The sequence below is a fragment of the Ostrea edulis genome, chromosome 5 (genome assembly GCF_947568905.1).
Source record: "Ostrea edulis chromosome 5, xbOstEdul1.1, whole genome shotgun sequence".
NCBI classification, from domain to species: domain Eukaryota; kingdom Metazoa; phylum Mollusca; class Bivalvia; order Ostreida; family Ostreidae; genus Ostrea; species Ostrea edulis.
In genome coordinates this window covers 337,805-355,395 of record NC_079168.1, presented here as the reverse complement: position 1 = coordinate 355,395, position 17,591 = coordinate 337,805, and the positions used below count along the sequence as shown (strand labels likewise).

Sequence of the window (17,591 nt, the reverse complement as noted above, 5' to 3'; positions counted from 1 at the left end):
TGTTTAATCTTCTCTATGTTACAGCTATATTTCTACTCACTGGGTTAGAGGGTTTTTTATAAAAATTCTACTCATTAGGTTAGAGGAAGTTGTTTAATCTTCTCTCTATTACAGCTATATTTCTACTCACTGGGTTAGAGGAATATTTTTAATCTTCTCTATATTCTACTCACTAGGTTAGAGGAAGTTGTTTAATCTTCTCTCTATTACAGCTATATTTCTACTCACTGGGTTAGAGGAATATTTTTAATCTTCTCTATATTCTACTCACTAGGTTAGAGGAAGTTGTTTAATCTTCACTAGTACAGCTATATTTCTATTCACTGGGTTAGAGGAAGTTGTTTAATTTTCTCTCTATTACAGCTATATTTCTACTCACTAGGTTAGAGGAAGTTGTTTAATTTTCTCTATATGACAGCTATATTTCTACTCACTGGGTTAGAGGAATTTTTTTTAATCTTCTCTATATTCTACTCACTAGGTTAGAGGAAGTTGTTTAATCTTCTCTAGTACAGCTATATTTCTACTCACTGGGTTAGAGGAAGTTGTTTAATCTTCTCTAGTACAGCTATATTTCTACTCACTAGGTTAGAGGAAGTTGTTTAATCTTCTCTATATTACAGCTATATTTCTACTGATTAGATTAGAGGAAGTTGTTTAATCTTCTCTATTTTACAGCTATATTTCTACTGACTAGGTTAGAGGAAGTTGTTTAATCTTCACTAGTACAGCTATATTTCTACTCACTAGGTTAGAGGAAGTTTAATCTTCTCTCTATTACAGCTATATTTCTACTCACTGGGTTAGAGGAAGTTGTTTAATCCAGTATTGTTTGTCAAGGTTCTTACGATATCTCATAAAAAGTGTGATAATCGTCTCTGTTTGCGCTGTAAAAATTAGATCCGCAGCACTGGTTATAATAAGCCAATTAGTTGTGGAATTAAAACGTTTCATCTTGCTTTCATCATCTTAGATATTCGAAATGCGCGAACTGAAATGCCCGCAATTGTGATATATAGTTTCATGATAGAAATGTTTGTGAGATAATTCAAGTCGTTCTGATTAGGAAACTAGGTTTACAACCCACGTGTAAGAGAGAGAGAGAGAGAGAGAGAGAGAGAGAGAGAGAGAGAGAGAGAGAGAGATCCTAAATTTACCAACTTAAAGATCAAACTCATTAGTAAATATGGCAGTAATGCAATAATCAATATCGTATATTTAACAAAAAATGGTAAGACACGTTCAATAATGTACCGTGACCTTCAAACTAAAGCTGTGTATAATTGAATACTATTATTAATTATAAAATGAGTTAGTTAACGTATTGTTCGTTCTATTTTATTGTCAATCACATGTAGTTAATGTATTGTGTTAAAAATCTATATTTACATGTATTATAATGACTAGATTGATTGAGTATTGTTTCACGTCCCTCTCAAGAATATTTCACTCATATGGAGACGTCACCATTGCCGGTGAAGGGCTAAAAAATGTCGGCCTATGCTCGGTGCTTATGGCCATTGAGCAGGGAGGGATCTTTATCGTGCCACACCTGCTGTGACACGGGACCTCGGTTTTCTGCGGTCTCATCCGAAGGACCGTCCCATTTAGTCGCCTCTTACGATAAGCAAGGGGTACTGAGGACCTATTCTAACCCGGGTCCCTAGAATGACTAGAAGCAATGAATGATTACCCATCTTTGAAACTGAAAAATTACCCAAGATAGTATATCACGATTCCGAGTTTTAAATTTTCAGAATCCACCTATGTGATTACTATTTAATGAATGAATATCAACTATTAAGTGTCCGTTATATTAAAATTAGATATCAAAATAAACAATATGATACAGTCAGATTTAAATTGTGACTCGACTGTAAAACTTTACTATCAATTCATTAGTTAATGTATAATCGATGCATTTACAGGTAACCAACTAATTAATGTATATATGTAAATACACACAGGGGATGCTTACTCCTTCTAGGCACCTCATCCCACCTCTGGTATATCCTGGGGTCCATGTTTGCTAAACTCTCTATTTTGTATTCCTTACAGGAGTTTTGAGAATGATCGCTTTTCGTTATCTTCACATTTTCATAGGTGAATACGTAATTAATGTACAGGTAAATGCAAAATCAACAAATTTCATTTGCGCCATTCCCCCTTTATCATTTATTTCCTCTATAACACAGATTGAACATAAAGACCACGCCCACTGAGAATAATGACCTTCACGTATATACAATATATTGCATTAGGTTACTTAGTACACAAACTAAGGGACAAAAAAGTGGAACAGGAACACAATTACATAGAAAAAATATAGCAATGAAGAATTGCGGTAATAATTCATCCGGTGATACAAGCGTAAAAATGTGACAGCAGGGTGTCTAGAGTCTAGACCTGATACCGCGGGCTCTGTCATACTTTTGTACATGTTTCCCGTTTAACTTTCGGAAATACGGAAGAATTTTAGCCTCCTCCTTAGTTATCAACCATTATTAGCTTCGTTGTGGCAGTGATATGTTTTCAAACCGTTTGATCTCATTATAATTAGATATATATCTCGGATTGACGGGGTAATTATATCGTAATGATTATAGGTGTGCAATACTAACGGTATACATCGATATATTGGGTATCATATCACCTATAGTGATAATATGTCGCGCTAAGAAAGTTTTACGATGTGTGTCTGGAAAAACTTAAGAATCATTTAAAAATGTTAAATAAAATGGATTGATACTTGTTAAGCGTTTTAACTATCATGTCAAATAACGCAACCGGAGATGTGAATTAATAACACCTCTGTCAGATATGGTTAATCACTACAAAACGAAGTATATATTGTGTAAATATTTCAAAGTTTTCTTTCGTTTTTTATTGTATCGATTTTAAAAGTTAAGCAACTCTAGCGTTGTATCTTTTTTTTTTCTCTGTCGGTTTCTCAGAAATCGAAAGTTTCGGTTTCATAATAGTGTATTCAAAATGGCGGAAGAAAATTATGGGCATTTTGATACCTAAACTGAAAGAAAAGCTACAGTTTGCCAATTTTTTAAATTATTATTTAAAGGAAAAGAAAGAGCAGTGGTGTCTTCTTATCAAGTGTTTGAAACAGTAAGTTAAAGTTAGGCCATTATGTTGAAACTTCATAGTCCTTTTCTCATTTGTAGTAGAGAATGCAGCGAAGTTGTTACACTGGAAATGTGTAACGTAGCTATGTATTAGTGTCAATATAACTTTTAAAAAAATACCAGACACACAAACAAGAATAAAGTCAATTACAAGACAACCATTTAAAATTAGATTTGAGATAAAAATTCACCAAAATTGATCTGCACTATGATTCTTCACTGGTGAGACCCAGATCTAGTTATGATAAATCAGTAATATTTTAAGTTTTCTTTCTATCAAACATCGAACTTGTGGCAGAAACTCTTTTACGTGGGTATAAAAAAGGAAAACTTTGTTAGCATAATTAATTTGGGTACTGCTCCATATATCAAGAAACAAGTAGTCCAGGAAACAAATAATCCAAAAAAGTAGTACTCCAAACCACGTGTGTCAAACGTTTATACAATGGCGGACAGACAACGTTTAACGAGCTGTTTGGGCATGAATATTTGTACATGCATCTTCAACGTAAATTTTTGACGGGTCACACGAAATGTGTGTTTCACTCACAAACTATTCATCGCGCGGAGAAGAAATCAACAGGATATTTACAACTTTTGATAAGGAGAGAGCTAATCAGTTTCGCTGTTACACGGTGGGTCGACAGAAAATACATTCCACTTGTATATTATTTTAAATCTAGCAACAGATACATCGTTCCTTTAATTAAGTACATACATGTATGATGCCCATATTCTTTAAAAATAAAATTTCATAAAACTATTCGTAAATTTTTTAATATTGCTAAAATCTCATATTTACCACGAAATTTACCTGAAACAATTCTTCTATTTACATTATTTACACATTCTTATTTCAAAATTCAATGCAAAACATTACCCTAAAATTGAAATCCTTCAAAAACGTCTTTATAGTGCATTGGCCATTTTACGTTTTTCACAAAGAAAAGTGCATTGCATGTATAAATTATAAATTTACAATGTTGTTTGATCAAAGAATAGAAAAAAGCACGTAAACACAGAATCGTCTTTCTATATTTATTGATTTTTTTTTTATACGTCCGGTCATTTTTTTTCACTTACATTGAGACGTTGGGTACGCTATGACCATAAGCCTCGTCGATTAATAAAATAGCATTTCTTCACAGTGTGGGGACTATAAAATAATGTATAATCAGACTTGTGATGTGACAGACTATTGACCACATATAATATGTATCTATTTGTTTCTTCTTAAGTAACACCGTGAAATGGCTGAAATGTTGCCAAAAACCCGGCGTAGAACCGTAATCAATCAATCTTAAGTAACACCCCTCCCCCCCCCCCCCAATATACAGATGAGGGGGACGGATTCGCATCATAGGCGTAGCTTGGGTTCGAATATTACCGAGGCAGGGGGTCTGGGGGGCGCAGCCCCCTAGAAGCTATCGACATTTTAACAACGTAAAAGGTGGGTGTTTTTTTTTACCGAGGCAGCTGCCTCGGTTGCCTCAATGGAAGCTACGCCACTGCGCATATATTGCCAATATACATTTCATATACATCAGCGGCTACAACTGATACATAAAGTCTGTGAATGCGAGACAGACTTAACATTTTGGCTAAGAGTCTGCTATGTACAACTTAAAACGACAATCCTTGATCAGAAAAAAAATGTAGTTACATTGTACATGCACCTACCGACGCACATCGTAGTCATTATGCTGGTTCCGGTTTCACATGAATTTTTGTCAATTTCTGTTATTTAAGAAATGTATTTCATTATTAACCGCGTCAGCATTTCCTGACGAGTATGCTGGCGTGAAGCGTTGCTGTTCATACTCTCATGAATTTTCATCAAGAGTTGTCAGAAGACAACATAGTTCGCCGGGAAGCATGACTACTTAGCCTATCGTTCAAAAGGTTAAAGTTTTTTGAAAATAGGTCCAAGTCCAAGGGTTACTAGGTCAAACGTTTCGATACCACATCAAAAGCCTGGTCATGAGGCATCTAAATATGAAATATCAAATCCCGATCCCCGTTGGTTCAAATGATGTAACCTAGGTTAAAGTGTTTTTCCTTAAAGTGTGACGCCGACACCGGGGTCATGACAATAGCTCTCCGGACAGTCGTCCCGGCGATCTAACAATGAAATATATAAATGTTTATATTTACATTTTACTTTCATTTCTTTCGGAATGTTCCTAGCCGTTAGAATAGTCCTATTATATTTATCAAACTTCATACGCACATTGAGGAAGAAATGGCTATCATTTCCATTTGTTAAGATGTCGAAGGTAAAAATTATTTGAAATTGGATTGCTTGTACGAGTAAAAAAAAAGTACGATAACAAATTCTTCAGTCTAGATCTTAAAAGAAAAAAAAAAGCAGGTTTGCATCCTGTTCTCATGAGTAAAATTGATATGAAGTTGCAATATATTGCCGTAATATCATAGGTCACAGTTCCTGTTGAATCGGCAAAAAATCTTTTCGCATTGATACAGAATCATTATATATTACGTAGTTAATTAGACGTAGGGTGAATGTGTTGCACTTTTACTAGATAAGGCCTTAGTTTATGGTTTTGAACTAGTTGTCAGACCAGTTCTAAAAATTCCTGCAATGCAACAAATGATGATTTTACTACTACTAAAATTGTATTGGAATCATAGAATGGAGCAGTGACTACAATTCTATTTCATAATTATAGTGTCTTTTACTGATGAACAATTTTCAAGGCAATGGCATTTGCAGACTTTATTATTTGTAGCAGTATTCTTCAGGTGTTTAGGCACACTTGAAAGATGAAGCAATTAAATACAACATCAAGTCATTAATGGTATTGATTTCTTAATTTCACGTTGCACTTTAGACCATAGGCATGCTGGTCATCGCCATGTTGTTTCTAGTCATAATGCAATTAAACCGTTTCGATAAGCAGTCTGGATGGTTCATTGAACTATATCGGGTCTGGGATGAAACAAATAGTAAACAAAATTGAGTTCAAATCCAGTTTAAAACTGTTTTCAGAAACGAATGGAAAGTTTACCAAGCTATACATGTACATGTAGTTCGAAACCAAAACCAGTTTGTTTGAAACAAAACGTTTTGAAAAGCAATGTGAGCATTAGTCTTTATCGCCCCCACGTACAAATCAATGAAACAAAAGTATGGATTGCTTGAATGCTTTCTGCTAAAACATCTAAAACGTGCATATATTCATAGGATTAGTATGTTACTTTGGGGTAGTGTACACACACACGCGCATACATATATATTACATAACTCTGTAGGAAATTCAGTAAATCTTTTCTGAAAGGGGAATAGCACATCAGAAAAGACTATAGTATGTTGAAATTGAAAATCTAAAAGATTTACCCCAATTAGTACAATAACTACAAAATAACTTGGGAAAAAAATGAAATACCTGCTGGACTAGAACCTAGCAGTCGGACCTGTTTACCCACTGAGCTATCCGCGTATATAGACAATTAGATTTTTAAAGAAAAGGGGATATATATCTGAAATTTATTTTTCAAATGACTTTTCGAAAGGAAGGAGGCCATCATAGCGATGTTTTATTCGTCTTTAACGTTGTGGTTTTGCCAAGAGCTAAAAAAGAGAAATGCAAGTCACGAGACTACCGGATGAGACCTGAGTGGTCACGTCATTCCCACAGCTAAATTGGCCTAACGTTGTGACACTGCCACTAAAATAATTACGCCTTACATTGCATGAAATATTCTGGGATATTAAACTTCAAACAATCCTTCATTTATTCATCAAAGCTACGTCACATCCGGTCTCCTAACCGGTATATTGTACTTGTCAGTGGCGGATTTAAGGAGGTGGGCGCAGCCGGCGCGCGTTCCCCCTAAAATTTTCAAATTTAAGGTAAAATGTATTAAACGATATAAGAAGCAATAATTTCTTCCACTCCCGGAGAAATAAATGACAAAATATTTTGATTTTTTGAATTACTTTGATGGGATAACTAAATTTTTTCGAAAAACCCCTAATATTTGCGTCATTTTATTATTTTCACCTTAATATAAAAATGATAGAAAATAGTACAGATGACTAAATAGGAGACATATTTCAAGCCCTATAAAATCCAGAAGCTTCCGGAGGCTTCGCCCCCTGGACCCACTGGGGGCCTAAAGGCGGCCCCCAGACCCCCTGTCTCATAAAGTGGCGCCCCCGTAACCGCAATTCCTGGATCCGCCCCTGCTTGTACCAAAGTTCTCCTCGACGCCTGTCAGACGTAATGAATCTATGAAGTCTGATTAACTGGAGCGCTTTATATTCACTTTCAACCGGTCACGGTAGCTCAGTGGTAAAGCGTTCTCATCGTAACCGGGGAGGTCGTTAGTTCGATTCCCGCTCGTTAGTTCATACTATGACTGCGCCAAGCCTAAGACGTAAACATAGTTAGTGATTGCTCCTTTGTCAAACGCTCGGCATTTAGAAGTGAGAATTACATATCTCTCGGATATGACCTTAAACACGGTGGCCCGCGTTGCGACGGACGTTGGCACGATAAATAATCCCCGTGCTACGACCCTGAGCGCTAAGCATAGGTCTAAATTTGTGGTACTTCACGTACAGCTGGTGACGTCTCAACAAGAGTGAAAAATTCTCGAGGGGACGTAAAACAAAGAAGCAGCCATTATTTACCTCCATACCCAGACTGGCATAGAAAGTACTATAAAAAGAGGTCAATGGGCCACATCGCTAACATGAATATTTTCATTTTCTTACATATTTTGTATATTAAATGTATTCATCTTACAAATTGCATGTACACGAGTGATCATTGAGAAGAATAGTCTTTGAAAAATAATTTATCTACTCCTATATAAAGATGTATACCCTTAGCGTGGCCCCGCCCGAGACCCGGCTCTCATGGTCGAAATAAACTTTCATATCCACTACATCGGGGTGCTTATGGGGAAATAATCCATCGTCATAATGACCGACTTCTTTTTGAACTTGAATGAAAATATCAGTGTCAGCAATACATATACATGTATATTCCTTTCAAATTAAATTACCTTGCTGAGTAGCTCAGTAGTGTGTTGCCTGTTAATCTTTAGCTCGTGTGTTCCAGTCTAGCAGAGGTTTGAATTCAGATTACTTTCTACTGAAACGGCATATTTAACATCAAAGAATTTTCAATTTTAAAATTTCAATTTTAAGTATCCTTTCCTTTCAATCCATAACAGGTTTCTGTGGTGTGTTACCCTCCTTAACATGTAGACATTTTGTAACCTTATGGTTTTTGTGAAGCATGATCTTAAACAATCCAGTGTAAACTTTAAACCCACTACGTGATCCCCCCCCCCCCCCCAGATCACGGGGACCAGTATGTGTGCAAACTGGATATCTTAAGTCAAGATGCTTGCATATCAATGAATTTGATATACTGTATTGTACTCTTTTGTTTCTACATCGGTTAAAGTTTCGAACAGTCAGGACAACAATGTCTCTGCAATCTTCGATAAAAGGGCATAACAAATGCGAAATATTAACGACAGGCATACCTACAGTCAGAAGGGCAGCGAGAAACAGACAGAGTTTGATAAAGGATAACCTCACTTAAGCACTTGGCTCAGGTTTGCCAAAATTGTAATTTCTTTTAAAATGCAATTTGTCGAGATATCATAATTCCAGCGGTATAACAGGAATTTTCAGTTTGTGAATTCTTCAATTTTTCCTATCCAGCTGGCGGAAACGGTCGTAGATCGTATACGTAGACTTAAATATGAACGCAGCACGTACGACCGTTTCACTAATAGTTACGATTTGCGATTTACGATCAGTATGGATCGTAACCTTACGAGTGGTCTAGGGGTATCGTAAGTGCTCCTACATGCACGTAAATGAGCAATATGGCCGCCATGTTGGCACCGCCTAAGATCATTTTGTGGTAGTTTTTACCTGACTGAGTTTGTTTATACTTTGTAGGAAGAAAACAATCACAATGACTTGCAGTCTGCTTTTGCACAAAAATATTGAACAGTCCGAGCCCGAATCTTAAATCAAATAGAGTTGTCCTTCTTTGTTACGCACAACCACAGAAATGTCTGTCCCACAGGGGTCAAGCCCGTTTTGGGCCTGGGCTCTGTGATACCACAAATATAGTAAATTCATTGTATCTCAGAGTTCGAGTCCAAAACGGGCCTAGTCCCTGTAACCAGTCTGCTGAAATAAATGTAAAGGCAATGAATTCATATTTTAAAGAGAGAGAGAGAGAGAGAGAGAGAGAGAGAGAGAGAGAGAGAGAGAGAGAGGGGGGGGGAGAGAGAGGGGGGTTAGTCAATATATCAAACTTTCCATGTAAGAATAACGAGAACAGTTGTTAGAAAAGTAATATGGGGAGAAGGGGTTGGGGTATTGCTACATGTGCCTGCATCACTGTTAGATTACATGTATATTTAACATTAGGCAGAATTCAAGACATTAAAATTCTTATATAGACATGTTCAGAAATTAAGTTTCTTTAGTAACAGTTGATTTTAAAAATCCGAGAGGTTGCGATTCGACGGACTCAGCTATTTTTTTTCCCGTTAGATCAATATACCTTTGATGCAACTGACTAACTGCATAATACATGCACATTCGAATGATAAACATTACAAATTTTAAGGAAAATATGATAATAACATGATTTGGTAATGGGAGAGGGGTTAAAATCCCAATTTTGCAAGTGGAACATTTCTGTAGTTTTATGAACGTCGTTAGAAATTAAAAATACAAACAAGACCTATATGTATACACAGACAAGGGAAGGGTCATTATCGGACCCTTGAGGTTCCGATCCCTTGTTATAAAGTGCAATCCCGTGGGGATCTGGGTTAGAATAGGTCCTCAGTACCTCTTGTTTGTCGTAAGAGGCGACTAAATGGGGCGGTCCTTCGGATGAGACTGCAAACACTGAGGTCCTGTGTCACTGCAGGTGTGGCACGATAAAGATCCCTCCCTGCTCAATGGCCGTAAAGCGCCGAGTATAGGTCTAAATTTTGCAGCCCTTCACCGGCAATGGTGACGTCTCTATATGAGTGAAAATTCACGAGAGGGACGTTAAACAATATGAAATCAATCATCATAAAGTGCAATATCAATAATAATTTTTAATAAATGATCTGAATTATACATCACGTAAAGACGGAAGTTAGCATATGCTTACATGCCTAAACGGAAAAAAAAAAATAAAATACAAACGCATGGGGAAAATAAATTTCAAGTCATTTAAGGGACAAATTGAGCCCATGATTTGTTTGAAATTTATACAAATAAGTGAATAGATATTTCATTAGTGTTACAGCGTATTTTACAACAATGATTAAACGCCTGAGTACATGTATATATCCATGGTTTGATGCAGGATAAAATTTTCTATACTTGTGTGCAATTTTATTTTCATTTATTTATCTTCTTTTATCAATATCATTTCATTTTCTTATTCATTTTTTTTTAATCCGTTGAACATAGTTTACTGATGGAAACTTGACTCACATGAGCAGATCGATACATGACATTTAAAATTCTAAAATGTAAATCTTTTATGTTATTTCTTATATCATCCCCCCCTCCCCAATTTTAGCTACATGAAAGTCAATAAAAATTATTCTATCAATTGTTTAAACATTCTAGGGATTTTCTCTACGTTACACTAGAGATCGGGCTCAAAATTTCCATTATTTTTGTTGACAACTTGCATGGGTTACTGCTGACGATAAGGATATGTTTAAAACCATGAGGAAATAATGAATGGATATTTCTTTCCATGGTAGGATTAATTTTAAATCTACCTCCGTAGAGAAAAGAGTTCTAAAAAGTCAGACGTAAATCGCAATCGTAAGTGTTACGACTACGATAGGTTTCGTGAAACGCTCGTATACGTGCGAGTGAAATGATCTTAAACGTAATCGTACGTTTACAATCTACGATCGGTTAGTGAAACGGCCGCTCTGGGTATATTTGGGAGCATGAGTGTTTCCTATTAGATAGCATAACAAATGCTATTCAACACGAAATATTATATTGCATGAAAATGGCTACATTTTGATTAAATAACCTGTGTAGCAGTCAGCAATCTAAACAATGGTGGTCATTTTTAATAAAATAACATGCATTAACAGTCAACGATTTTCACTGGTGAAAGAATTTTTTTTAATTCGTATACTAAGTATGCACGTACATGTATATATCAAATATATCTTGTTATTATTGTAAGTACGACTACCGGTGAGGATCCGGGTTAGAATAGGTCCCCAGTACCCCTTCCTTGTCGTAATAGATGAATAAATGGGGCGGTCCTTCGGATGAGACCGCGAAAACCGAGGCCTAGTGTCACAGCAGGTGTGGCACGATAAAGATCCCTCCTTACTCAAAGACCGTATAAGCGTCGAGTTTTGCATCCCTTCATCGGCATTGGTGACGTCTCCATATGAGTGTAAATTCTCGACCGGGGCGTTAAACAATATACAATCAACCGATCAACTACGGAGAATCAGGACGGTGGTGATTGCTGGGGGTATATTAAAGTGATCTGAGGTATATGGCGACCGGGGGATTTGAATTCCAGCAGTGCAAACAAAAAAGAAAGTGAGAAAAATTGCACACATGTTTGAAATGCTGTAAATTTATACTAGCATGCACATGTGTATTATATTCGCTATGATTGGAAATGTTGCCTCTTCTGTCTACAACGAAGTATTTCCAAAGCTTATCAAGGTCAGGTGAGGCATTTCGTTAGAAAAATAATCCAGGAAATTAAGTAATAAACTATTTCAATTTAATCTTTTGATGGTAATTTTCGCTGACCGTGTCTGGTAAATTGAGCAAGGGCGAACACGATTCACACAATGAAATAAGGCTCATAGGGGCGTCATGATTCAGAAAATGCACTCTTCAAAATGATTTTAAAGCACAATGCTCACGCTGGGTGCGCGAAAAAGGACTTGAGGAAGCTCTACGAACACAGGTAAATTCTATGGACACAGGTAAGCTATATGGACACAGGTGAGCTCATTCAAAGGAATCTGTTACAATCTAAGTATGGTGGGCTTATACAATTCCGATATTCAGCGTAGATGTGATTGATTCACTAATGAATGCATCTAAATACAATGTATATGCGAAATATAAAAAAAAAATAGACTTCAATACATGCACATGTAAGTCGTAGTATACATGTACATATAAGGTGTAGTATACATGTACATTTGTACGGTAGTATGAAAGCCCAAAAATGGATCATTCAGTAACAAATGTCATATCACCAAATCTCAAATTCCGCTCTTGCTTGGTTCATGTATTAAATAAAACAAGCATTCTGAGAGTATTGCATGACAATACATAGTCCCCTACCGGTTACAAAAATTACTGTATCACAACAATATTCAAGGTTCATTATGTAGGTTATGGTAAAAAGGAAAATTGGGGAACCAGGATAGGAATGGTTGGAAATCAACTACTATTCGAGTAGAGACTAGACCAAGAAAAAAGACAAATTTATAATTGGCTTTAGGTCTTTAACCAAGTCAATAAACTATATCATGTAGGTGATCATGAATAATTTAGCTATATTGTTGCATTACTATGCTAGAAGTTTTAATGAGTGTAGTATCTACAGAGATAAGAAACTTGGATGTAAACTAACAATTCATGCTATTTTTCTACGTCCAAGGGCCATAACTTAATTGAAAATCAACGGACCAAGATGAAATTCGAACTTTGATCTGTAACTTGTTATGGCAAAGCAATGTACAAAATATCAAATTAATATCTGCAAGCACACACCCCCCCAAAGTCCGGAAAACTGATAATTCATGCTATATTTCTAAGTCCAAGGGCCATCGCTAAGTGAAAAATCAACTGACCAAGACCAAATTTAAACTTGATCTGTAACTTGTTATGGCAAAGCGACACATGCCAAATATAAAATAAATATCTGCAAGAACAGAGAAAAAACGTGGGGAAAACTGGACTGACGGACAGACGGACGGAGCGCAAACCTAAAGTCCCCTCGACTTCGTCGGTAGGGGACTAATAAATCATGCATCTCTGTCCTATAGAATATGCACGCGAGTGAAGACCACGAGGATACGACGAAAAGCTAAGTACAGATGGCCACTATCAATTATCCACTTTCCAAAGTTTTTTGCACTAAATCTGTGACATTCTTGTTGAGGATCTGATCCCATGCAAATAACCATTGAAGTGGAAAGCACCGCGTCAAATTATTTCAATTATTCCCCCCACCCATTTCTATCTCGAATGTCAAAACAACTTACCTCATTGTGAAACCTCATTGCCGAACAACAGATGCCCCGTATAATACGTATCAGGAGATTTGTGTATTCAAGAATTAACTGCTGATGCACAAAGCAGCTGTGAAAACGAACGCCTACAATATGACGGTCAAGATGTCGAGGATTAGGTGAAGGGACTCGCTCGCACAACAATATCATGATATCGGAAATTCAATAATGATGAAAAAATCTGGAGGACAACAAGCTGAAATAACAGATTGAAAATGTTAGAAGTATAGGATCTTTTATCATTGAAGTATCTAGATGTTGGAAAACTATATTGTAGAGCTACAAAAAAAAAAAATGTAATTAACGACAAATTTCCGATATAACTGTTTAGTATGCAATCCTAGTGCTGATATGAATTGTGTTGGAATGCAGATATCGGGGATGACATGAGGGAAATGACAATGGTATTTAAACTATTGTCATGGGACAATGATTTTTGAAGTCACCTGAATAAACTCAGGTGACCTATTGCAATTAGTTGTCGTCCGTCGTCGTGCGTTAACAATTGAACATTTTTAACTTCGCGATAACTACCAGTCTAATTCTTTTCAAATTTGACATGAAGCACCTTTGGGACAAGGGTTACATATATTGTAAATTTCAGGACTCCTGGGACCGGGGCAAAAACTGCCCAAAATTTACCAATTTTCGAATTTCTTCTAAAGAATAACTAAGAAAAAACTAAATGCATAGTGATGTAGAGCAGGAGGGCCTCTACCAAAATTGTAAATTTCATGATCCCCTGGGTAGAGGTTCTGACCCCAGGGCGGGGTCAAACGTACTATATAGTGTCTATGTGTAAAACACTTAAATAGTATCTTCTTTAATGTTATTGATACTAAATTGAAACTAAATGGATATTTAGAAAGACCAGGTATTCCTTTACCAAAATTGTAAATTTGGTGGTCCCAGGGATAGGGGTTTTGGTATTAGGGCGCGGCCAAAATGGTCAGTTATTAAAAGTGTGAACAATAGAAATTTTTAACTTCCTGATAACTATCCTTCCAATTATTTTTGAATTTGGTATGAAGCATGTTTGAAAGACGGGGGACATAATTGGTAAATTTCAGGATTCCTGTACCCCTGGGGCTTTAGGGGTGAGGCAAAAACTGCCCAAAATTTACCAATTTTCAAAAATCTTCTCTACAACCGCACATGTTTAAGAAAAACTAAATGCAGAGTGATGTAGAGCAGGAAGGTCTCTACCACAGTTGTAAATTTCATGATCCCCGGGGTAGGGGTTCTGACCACAGGGCGGGGTCAAACGTACTATAAAGTGTTTATACACTTTCGGTTGAGCATCACTGAAGAGACATTATTTGTCGAAATGCGCATCTGGTGCATCAAAATTGGTACCGTATAAGTTTTACATTATGACCCCTGGGTCGAGGCGTTTGCTGGTGGACTGTTAGTCCCCGAGGGTCTCTACAGATATTTAATTGCTGTTATAAAATTTAGAAATTCATTTCGTAATTAAGGATTATCTCCCTCACGCATAGCTCTTATCCTTAGACGAATTTGACTCCACCTTTATTTTGGCATACTGTTTTTCCCTATAAAAGCTCTAAAACTTCATTGTTATTTCGGATTTCAAACATTTCGGTTGAGCATCACTGAAGAGACATTATTTGTCGAAATGCGCATCTGGTGCATCAAAATTGGTACCGTATAAGTTTTACATGTATATAAAACACTTAAATAGCATCTTCTTTAATGTTATTGATACTAAATTGAAACTAAATGGATATTTAGAAAGAGCAGGTAGTCCTTTACCAAAATTGTAAATTTGATGATTCAAGGGGTAGGGGTTTTAGTATTAGGGTGGGGCGAAGCTTGTATTTATGTGTACGTTTGCTGATACTGTATAAAATCTAAATGCATACTTAGGAATAGCAGAAAAGGATGTACGAAAACAATGTGAATTTCACAACCCAGGGTTTTGACTAGAATGGGTCCAAATTAGTCATATCTTTGAATGTTTTAATTTGAATACACCTATTATATTATGTACAGCCTTTCATCAGTGTATGCACTTTTGAGGGCATTGAAGTTTTAAGAACACATCTTGTTTTATACTGTTGCTGAATATTAGAATTTAGCTTACATATTCAGATTGTATAGCCCTTGGGAGTAGTGATACTTTTTCACTAGTACTCGGATGACCGATAAGGCCTGTGGGTCTCTTGTTTTATTAGCTCACCTGAACCGAAGCTTCCTGACATAATGCAGATTCAAGTTTGTTCAAATCATGGGCTCCGGGGGTTGGATGGGGCCACAACAGGGGATCAAAGTTTTACATACAAATATATAGGAAAAATCTTCTTCTCAAGAACCACTGAGCCAGAAAAGCTGATTTTTACATGAAAACTTTCTGACATAGTGCAGATTCAAGTTTGTTCAAATCATGGCCTACGGGGGTTGGATGGGGCCACAAGGGAGATCAAAGTTTTACATACAAATATATAGCTAAAATCTTTTTCTCAATAACCACTGAGTCAGAAAAGCTGATATTTACAAGAAAACTTTCTGAAATAGTGCAGATTCAAGTTTGTTCAAATCATGGCCCCCGGGGGGTAGGATGGGCTACAAGTGGGGGGGTGTGTTCAAATATAGGAAAAAGCTTTAAAAATCTTCTCAAGAACCATTGGGACAAAGAAGTTGATATTTACATGAAAGCTTTCTGACATAGTGTAGATTCAAGTTTGCAAAGGGTAGTTTGGGCCATAATAGGGACTAAGGTTTTACATGCAAATATATATGGAAAGTCTTCAGATATGGGCCAAGGTGACTCAGGTGAGCGATATGGCCTATGGGCCTCTTGTTTAAACTATTGTCATGGGATAATAAGATTGTGAAAGAACTTACAGCTTTCAGTAGATATAATGATGAAGTCCGTTTGTTTACATTATGGTAACGGTATACACGTTTATCTACAAATATAACGAAATGCATGGAGTTCATATATGACTCTCAAATATTCTTGAAATTATGAAGTAAGAGGCGACTAAATGGGGTGGGCCTTCAGATGTGTCCGTAAAACCTGAGGTCCCGTGTCACAGCAGGTGTGACACGATAAGGATCCCTCCCTGCTCAAAGGCCGTAAGCACCGGACATAAGCCTAAATTTTACAGTCCTACACCGGCAACTTTGACATCTCCATACGAATGAGAAATTCTCGAGAGTGACGTTAAACAATAGAATATCAATAAATCATGGGGATGTGTTTGATGTGTCTTTATCAATCGTTCAGATGTTTCTTTTAAAATGGATAAAGAACAAGAAATCCTATCTTATGATCATCGGGAAACAGTATAAAATTCTAAAACGCACGATTTGTTATTTTCTGTTTCTCAATATGAGCACATTGTAAAGGATTAAGTGCAATATGACCCATGTTATGCCCCCGTTAGATATCTGCTGGTGGTTTGATATGTCGACGTGTCTACCACTACATCTATTTTGACAGTAGTTGTATGCCTAAGGCATGATCGGGCAAATAATGGTTCTAAAACAAAATATTTAAAAATATCTTCAAGGTATATGCGCCGTATTAAACAGTATCTTGTTCGACGCTATAAACCAGACTAAAGTTTGGCAGTAAAAACAAACATTCCGAGAGCACTGGATAGCAATACATAGTCCCCTACTGATCGCAAATATATTGAACTGCAACAATATTCCAAGTTATATTCGAAGTGCATTACGTGCATGTAGACGGTTATAGTAAATGGGGAAAATTGGGGAACCAGTATAGAAATGGTTGGAAATCAGCTACTATTTACTAGACTATGAAAAATTCAAAATTGATCTGTAACTTGTTAGGGTAAATTAATGTACCAAATATCAAATGCATATTTGCAAGTACGGTAAATAAAAGTCTGGAAAACTGATTTCTAAGTCTAAGGGCCCATAACTTACCAGGGAAAATCAATGAACTGAGACGAAATTAGAAGTTGATCTGTAACTCGTTATGGCAAAGCAATGTACCAAATATTAAATGAGTGTCTCAAAGTGAAAATTCTCGACGTAACAACGTAACATTATAAAATAAATCAATTTAAGAATAATTAACTCTGCATGTTCAAGATAACTAACCGCATCTAAGAATACTTAACTTTGCATGTGAAAATAACGAGAAATATATAT

At 36.4% G+C, this 17,591-nt stretch overlaps 1 protein-coding gene across 1 annotated transcript in view; it reads right to left on the bottom strand.

Annotated features, from left to right (window-relative positions):
- Positions 1 to 13,665, bottom strand: part of LOC125649427 (muscarinic acetylcholine receptor M1-like) — a 59,341-nt gene extending 45,676 nt beyond the window's left edge. Inside the window, exon 1 of the mRNA XM_048876978.2 lies at positions 13,419 to 13,665. The gene's annotated coding sequence lies outside the window, so the exon portion shown is untranslated. The remainder of the gene's footprint in view (positions 1 to 13,418) is intronic.
- Positions 13,666 to 17,591: the final 3,926 nt, after the last annotated feature.